This window comes from Miscanthus floridulus, chromosome 19, assembly GCF_019320115.1.
Source record: "Miscanthus floridulus cultivar M001 chromosome 19, ASM1932011v1, whole genome shotgun sequence".
Taxonomy (NCBI): Eukaryota; Viridiplantae; Streptophyta; class Magnoliopsida; order Poales; family Poaceae; genus Miscanthus; species Miscanthus floridulus.
In genome coordinates, this window is record NC_089598.1 from 116,233,732 (window position 1) to 116,241,401 (window position 7,670).

A 7,670-nucleotide genomic window follows, 5' to 3' on the forward strand; every position below is an offset into this window, starting at 1 on the left:
TGATCAAACTGAGGGCTTAAAGTTGACTTCGCTATGTGGCTGACCATTAAGATCTCCTTATTGAAGAAAGCTTTGCAGTCCTGAACTGCAACCCCTCGAAAATCAATCTGTTTCTTGGTGTCCAAATCGTCCAGCTCAGGAGAAAACTGCTACCATGAAGAATTCAGAGTTTAACTGAACTCTGAGAACCGAGACAACTGTTAGTAGGCTAGCATCGTCAGGAATATCCAGGTTAAGGATCCCCCAGCATTGCCTAGCGAAGGGACTGTGGAGGAACAAGTGCTCTGAGCTTTCGTCCACTGCCAAACTAAAGAGTTCACAATTATAGGAATCCAGACTCATATGATTTCTTCTCAAAAAATTCCTGGAGCTTAGCCTACAGCAATCAAAAGAATACCTTGTGCTTTAATTAACATTTACTTTTCCATAGCCATTTGAAAGCAGGGTCGATTTGGAAGTGACCGGTTGAGGAGAAGAGAATGGACTCCCAGTTGTAACCCCAAATGTTATCATCAGAGGCACCAGTTCATTTTGCAAAAAAAAAAACATTGTTCTAGCAACTGCATTTGCTGAAAGGCCACTAAAGAAAAAGGCAGATAAAACAGTTGTGCCAAGCTATTCACATTGTAGGCCTTCTCCACTGTAATAAGTTTATTATTTGCAAAAGAGAAGTTCTGGCATATATACTTTGGCTCAGTAAGTTGTCATTCCAGTTGTCATGCCAAAGTAGACAGGTTTCCCACTTTTAACTTGAACATTCACATGATCCTTGTAATTTGGCAAAAGCTTCAGGACATCTCGCCACCAAAAAGATACCTTCCCGATGTGACTTGGAAGCCTCCCATTCTTGTAAGGCTTTTCCCAAATTAAGTGTACCCAAGGATTATCCAGTTTGTTGAAACATGTGGAAGTTTTTCAGGAGAAGAGCATTATTTTGCTTACCAATATAAATGACCCCCAGACCTCCTCCATCTTTCGGCAGGCAAACCATTTCCCATGCTACTTTAGGAGTTTTGTTTGCATTTAAATCAGAGCCTCTCCAGAGGCAGAGGCAGTGCTTCCTAAACTTATCAATTTGCTTAACAATAGACTTTGGAAGGGCTAAGGTGCATATGTAGAAAGTTGGATTGAAGTGACGACTGCATTAGTAATTTGTAGCCTCCTAGCTTGAGACGGGAACATAGAGGTACCAGACATTCTTCTTTCACACTTGTTTACTAATGGCGGTAAATCTTGAACACAAATATGTGACAGGCAAGGTCCCCTTAGAACAGCCAAAAGTTGTAGACAGCACGTCCAACTTTCCTTCATTCAAATTGACGGGAAACATCATGGACATTGCAATTTTCATTACTAGTCCATCAACTCGTCACTCGTGCTCGTACAAATCTTATGAGTATCACAGTATTAGTAGAAGTTTATGTTGCAACTACAACTAATCAATATTGCCTACACTTAAACTATTTGTCAAAATGTATAAATTTATCTAAACTAACAACTTATAGAACTTATTGTCATCGACTATTGACATAATCAAAAATAAAATTGCTAATGCTATTGGTATGTAATTGCTTAAGAGGGAACACTTCGCGTAATGTTGAAGCGGCAAGCTGCCTCCTAATTCTTCAAAGCGGACCAGAGGGTTAAGAGGACGCGAGTCCTTCACAGATAGATGCACTACAAAGGATGACAAAACGAGATGGAAAAATAACGTTAGCACTTGCCACTCAACAGTTATAGATTATGTAAGTTCATAGAGAAGGCAAACAACCACCTTCAAGATTACAAATTGCCCTAGCTCTACCTAACATATTCTCAACATATGCCGGGACATAATGATCTTTTTTTTTCAAACCTGCCAGCTCTATTGTCCTTGCTCACTTGTTCCCTGCGTTGGCAAACGGCGACACCAAGGCGGAGATGATGATGCTAGCATGGAATAATTTTCTCCGGTCTCTTCTCCGTTTTGTCATGGTTAGATCTGACCATGATGAAGGACTAGGAAGAATAAGTCAGCCCCTCAAACAAATTACTGGTATTGAGTTGGGAAAATCATATCAGTCTTCCTTTTTCTTCGGTGGCAGAAGGAAGAAAAAGGAAGACACAAGAAATTAAGAAGAAGTTTCTCAACTCTGCTTGCAGGAATGTTGGCCATTGTTCGTTGGGCATCTGTTCTCAAGTCTTTTGCCGAGAGTTTGCCTATGCGGTCATCCATATGAATCGTATTGAGATTTGGAGTTATACAAAGCGTAGGTACAATGTAGATGAAGAACAGGTTCTGGGTATACGTGTTGTATTCCAGAGTACTTGTAACATGATAATGTACTCAGCTATAATTTAATATAATTCTTCTTTCGTCTCGATAAAAAAAACTCACAAAGTGTCGAAGACCTTGGATGGTACATGAAGGCCCTTCAACGAAAACGGAATACCTTCAGGGTTTCTCCAACTTCTCATTTTATTCGGAGCCATCCTTTAATTAGTTTCTTGCTCACCTATCCTTTATCTCCAAAATGCTTCGCGGAACTTGTCCATATAATAATAAAGGAAAGTGGCATATACCTTAGCGGTAACGCCGTTTTGCGATGCACAGAGCAAGGGGTGGCGTCCCCGAAGGCTAATTACGACCCCAACACAAATATAGTTGTTTGAACTGGAATGTTGTATCTAGTTGTGCATTTGCATTGGGTACTTTGTCCTTTCTCCTCAACACCCCCCCCCCCCCCCCCCCCCCACACACACACACACCCCATGTCATTCCACATTTAGATTAACACATTGGATGCGGATGTATCATTTCGCGCAATTGAGTTGATTTTCACAAGTACGGAAAGACTGGGAGCTAAGATAAGGAGCCGTTGAAGAGAGGTGTTTTTCAATCTTGCGGAAAAAAATGAGATTGGGAGTCAGTTTCGAAATTTCTTGGAGATGCTCTGACTCCACTTCGCACCAGGGGCGGATTCAGGATAAGCTTCTCGGAGGCTAAATAATGAAGATTAGGGCTAGAGTTAAGAAAATAATGATAATTTAGAAGCTAATAAACAGTATTTTACATGTGATTTAAGGCTCCCGAGGGGCTGCAGCACGGGCAGCCCCCTGGATCCGCCACTGCTTCGCACTCTTGAGTTGGGAAAGTATCGTGATCTCACTGCGCTGGACGATGGGCCCATGACACAATCAATGGCGCAGACTGCTGTTAAGTTTCCTTCCGAACAGAGGTGCGCGCCGCGCGCGGTTAATTACCCAGTTAGTTAGAGGGCCAAAGACGCATGCACACGCGACTGAATACATGTGCAAATCAAATCCAAAGGCGTGTGAGGCGCGTGGAAAGCGCCAAAAAGCTCCCGCGCTTTTCTGCTGCACTCGGCGCCCCGCCGGCCTCGGTCTAGGTAAACAAGGCGCGCAAAAGGAGGTCGGCGGCCGGCCGGGCGGGCGGCCGAACGAGGCGACTGACGGGTAAGGATGGCAACGGGTATATACCCGTCGGGTATCGCCGGAATGTTCTCTTCCCCGCTACGGAGAATTCATCCCGTCCCCATCCCCATTAACTGTCTCGGGTATAGATTCTTGCCCATCCCCGTACCCGTCGGGTATCGGTCGGGTAACAGATACCCGACGGGTACTGCATACCCGATAAACAAGGACACTTGGGGTCGCAGCTTTGCAATCGGAGGCGTTTCTTCTTCACCCGGGTATAAGTGTCGGAGTCTCGGAGATGCCGAGGAGAAGAAACAAGGTTGCGAGGAGGACGAGCAAAGATGGCAGAGAGACCGAACTGAGGAAGCAAGGGGCACGAGCGCTCGTGAGACAGGCGTGCTTGTGCTGCTGGCGGAGATGGTGAGAAAAAATTGAACGAGGGTTTCTAGAACACACAAATTATATATATGACTGTTCAGATTTGGACCAAAATATCTATGTTGAGCTTCTTTGGGCCTAATACTCGCATGACAGCTCAAATAGTCGGGTTCCCCAATGGGTAACGGGGACGGGTAAACAGGGAACGTTCCCGTACCCGCTATACCCGTCGGGTATGGATTCTTACCCATTTAGATGCCCGCGGGTAAAGATATGATCCCATCCCCGTCCCCTAATGGATCAAATACCCGTCGGGTATCGGGTATCGGGTCCCCATTGCCATCCTTACTGACGGGCAAGGGACGGGACGGACGACGAGCAGTGGGAATCCTGCTGCCCGTGTGGTGCTGTGGCCCTGCCCCGAACTCGCGCGGCTGGCTGGGCCAACAAAGCTACGAGCCGCACGCGACGGATTAGACGGGCGTACGTCCCATCGGCCGGGGGTCCGGCCGTCCGTCCGCGCATGCACCGCGCGAGCTAAAGCTGCGAGACCGCTGGTGAGAAAGCACGGGCGCGCGCGCGGTCGATCGGGAACGGGGCCGGCGTCCGGCTGTACGTGCGGCAGGGCTCCATCACTCCGTGGCTCCATGTCCAAGCCAGCCAGCCAGCCATGAAAAGGAGGAGCCAAAGCTAGCGACGGTAGCTAAAGCCGGCCGGCGGGGGTAACCGGGTGGGAGCGCGCGTGGATCACACTGTGCATGCAATGCATATGCCCGTGCCCCATGCGTCACGCCGGGCGAGGAACTGAAGCCACGGCACGCCGTCGGCCGGTGGTTATTAGCTAAACGCCGTGTGTGCCGCGTGCACTATGCTAGTCGTCGATCGACGGTGTACCGCGTCCATATATGCGAATTTTTTACTTTTTAGCCCTTTTTCAAAAGTTTCTCTCAAATAGACCCCTGGTAGAAAGAATTCAGAAAATGGACCCTAGTTCGGCGCCAGCGTCCCTGACGCCGAGCCCCTGGACTGGGGCGAACTTACATGGAACGAAGCCTAGATGTGTGACTTGGTTTGGGCTGGCTCGTTCATCAATATGAACCCTAGATCATTTTTTATCCTAAGTATTTCTATGTTGTTTTAAGTGCTCAAATATCAAGTCAGTGTAAAACTCTAGAGTTAGCCACATTTCTCAATATCCAAGTCATGGTAAAATTTTAAATTTGTCAATGTCCAAGTCATGGTAAAATTCTAGTCTCCAAGTCATAGCAAAAATTCAGACTTAATAAATTTCAGCATGTCCATCTCATGGTAAATTTAAAGACTTAGCCAAATTCTAAGTTACCCATTTTATGGTAAATTTAGAGACTTAGCCAAAATTTTATATATCCATCTCACGGTAAAACAAGCCAAAATTTTATATATCCACAAATTTTATATATCCTGCAAGTGCATGCTCGGCTCCAGCATCTACGGCGCCGAGCTTCGTTCCATGTAAGTTCGCCACAGCCCAGGGGCTCGGCGCCAGGGACGCTGGCGCCGAGCTCGGCGCCAGCATCGATGGCGCCGAGCTAGGGTCCATTTTCTGAATTCTTTCCGCCAGGGGTCTATTTGAGAGAAACTTTCGAAAAAGGGCTAAAAGTAAAAAATTCGGTCACATATGCAGCCAGGCCATCCACGTCATCCGAATTGTTTCCAGCGGTTCGATTATGCGATGGATGCTCTAGATTGACTCCACCGAACGCTACAGTAGCTCCCACTTCTGCTTCCCGATTCTTCTTCTCACCCCCTCCTCTCTCTCTCTCTCTTTCTTCGCTCGCTCTCTCTCTTCCTCCCGACGCGGACAGTGGCAACGGCGCCAGGCGCGTGCGGGGCGCGGCCGCGGCGCTCGCCCTCCTCCTCCTCCCTCCCTCCCTCGCCTGCCCTCCCTCCATTTCTCCCTCCCCTTCCTCTCTCTCCTATTCCCTCCTGTTGCGGCAATGGGCGGCCTCCCGACGCTTCTCCTCACCCGCACCGTCCCCAACCCGCCGAGCGACACATCCGCCCCCGCCCTAGGCCAGGCTGCCCCCCGGCGAGATTGCCACCGACGGATGCCGCGTCCGCCTCTCCGCCCCCAGATCGGCACGTTGGCCTGGGCGGCCAGCCACCGTCGCGACGGTGACGCCAACCTAGGGTTTCGCCCGTGGCTCAGCTCGTCAGCCATACCTCCTGGTACCTCACCTTCTCCTCCTCCTAATCCGTCTCATCACTCCTCCCCAAGTCCTCTCTCCATCCATCTCCCCTTTGCACAGGTGATTGGCCGGCACTGCAGCTTGCACTGCCTCCTTGGCGCGGCGGCCCTCAGCCGCGACAGTCCTGGCACAGGCGCCACTCGGCACGGTGGCTCCGGATGCAGCAGCCCTGGCATGGGTGCCCCTCACGCCACGGCGGCCTGGCCAGGCCCCAACTGCTGCTGTCCAAGCGTGGTGACTCTGCTTCGCCGTGCTGCTCCCCGGCACGTTCCTCCCGCACTATGCCTTAGCTGCAGTGGCCGGCTATCACCTCCCACAAGACCTGCAACTGCCACAAATGCCTGCTGCCGGTACTGTTATCTTCGCATTGTCGCCACTGCAACTCGATTGACAGTTCATTTGGTTTAGCTTCAAAGCCTGTCAACTGGTTCACGATTTGTAAGCCCGACGTAAATTGGGTGCATTTTTCCCCCTTTTGGATGATGCACTGGATGCACTATCTATGAAACTGCAGTTGATGCATTGTTTATGACCTATGAGTTTGTTTTTTTAATACTGAAGAAAAAAAGGTACGGGATACCTGAACATCACATAATTTTTCAAGTTTTTAAATTCGTGTTGAGTACTGTATGCATGTGAAACCTATTTCTGATGCCACATACAGTAATATCACCGTATTATATGTCACGGCTTTCCAGGATATCCTCCCAGCGCGCGTGAGGGCGGGCGTGATGGACGAGTAATAATAATGCTTCTCTCGGTGTGCATGCCACACGGAGCGTGCGCCGCGTACGTAACTACTCTACACAGCTAGCAGTAGCTAGCTGCCTGCCTAACAAAAGTGTTAGGGAGTCCGACAGTGGTAGCTAGTATAATCACTACTAGCTAGGAGTAGCTAGTGACAGTTCTAAGCGTGATTAATTGGTGACTTGGTGTACAGTCGCAGGTCAGGCCGGCATGGACTGAGTGACTGACAGAGTACGTACGCTCGACGCCATCTTCATGCATGCCCTGGCAGGCTGGCACGGCAGCCCTGCGGCCAGAGTCTCTTGGCGTCGTCGTCGGCTTTCCTCTGTCCCGCCGGCCGGCCGGCCGGTCCTCGGACCGTAGCTAGGGCTCGAGCTGCAATTCCTCGTTCACGAATGCATTGCATGGCATTTTACGGCCGGGACGGGGGCAGGTACGGTGAAGGCAGTCGCAGTCAGTATGGTCGTCAAACCAGATGATAAGCCAGAATGGACAGCGACGTACACGCCACGTCATGCACAGCCGACATGTGGCAGGGCCCGAGTGGGCCGGGTGCGGCACGGCTGCTGCTGCTGCAGCTGCAGCTGCTGTACTGGTACTGACTGGACTGTTTGGATCGGTGCTGCTTGGCGTCTCTCTGCTGGGTGCTGGTCGCCAAGTTCACAGCTAGCCTAGCCATGCCCATGCATATGCATGTGGCACTACGTGAAAAAAACAGCCGGTAGCAACAGCATTTTTTTAATTAGGGGCGGTTGTTATTGAGCAGCCCACGGTGATATGTTCGGACTCTATCACAACAGTTGCTCCTACAAATAGCACAATAGGGGCGGCTGGTAATACGAGTCGCTCCTATAAATACGTCGATTTGTAGAGACGGCTGGTATGTAGAGGCGGCTATTA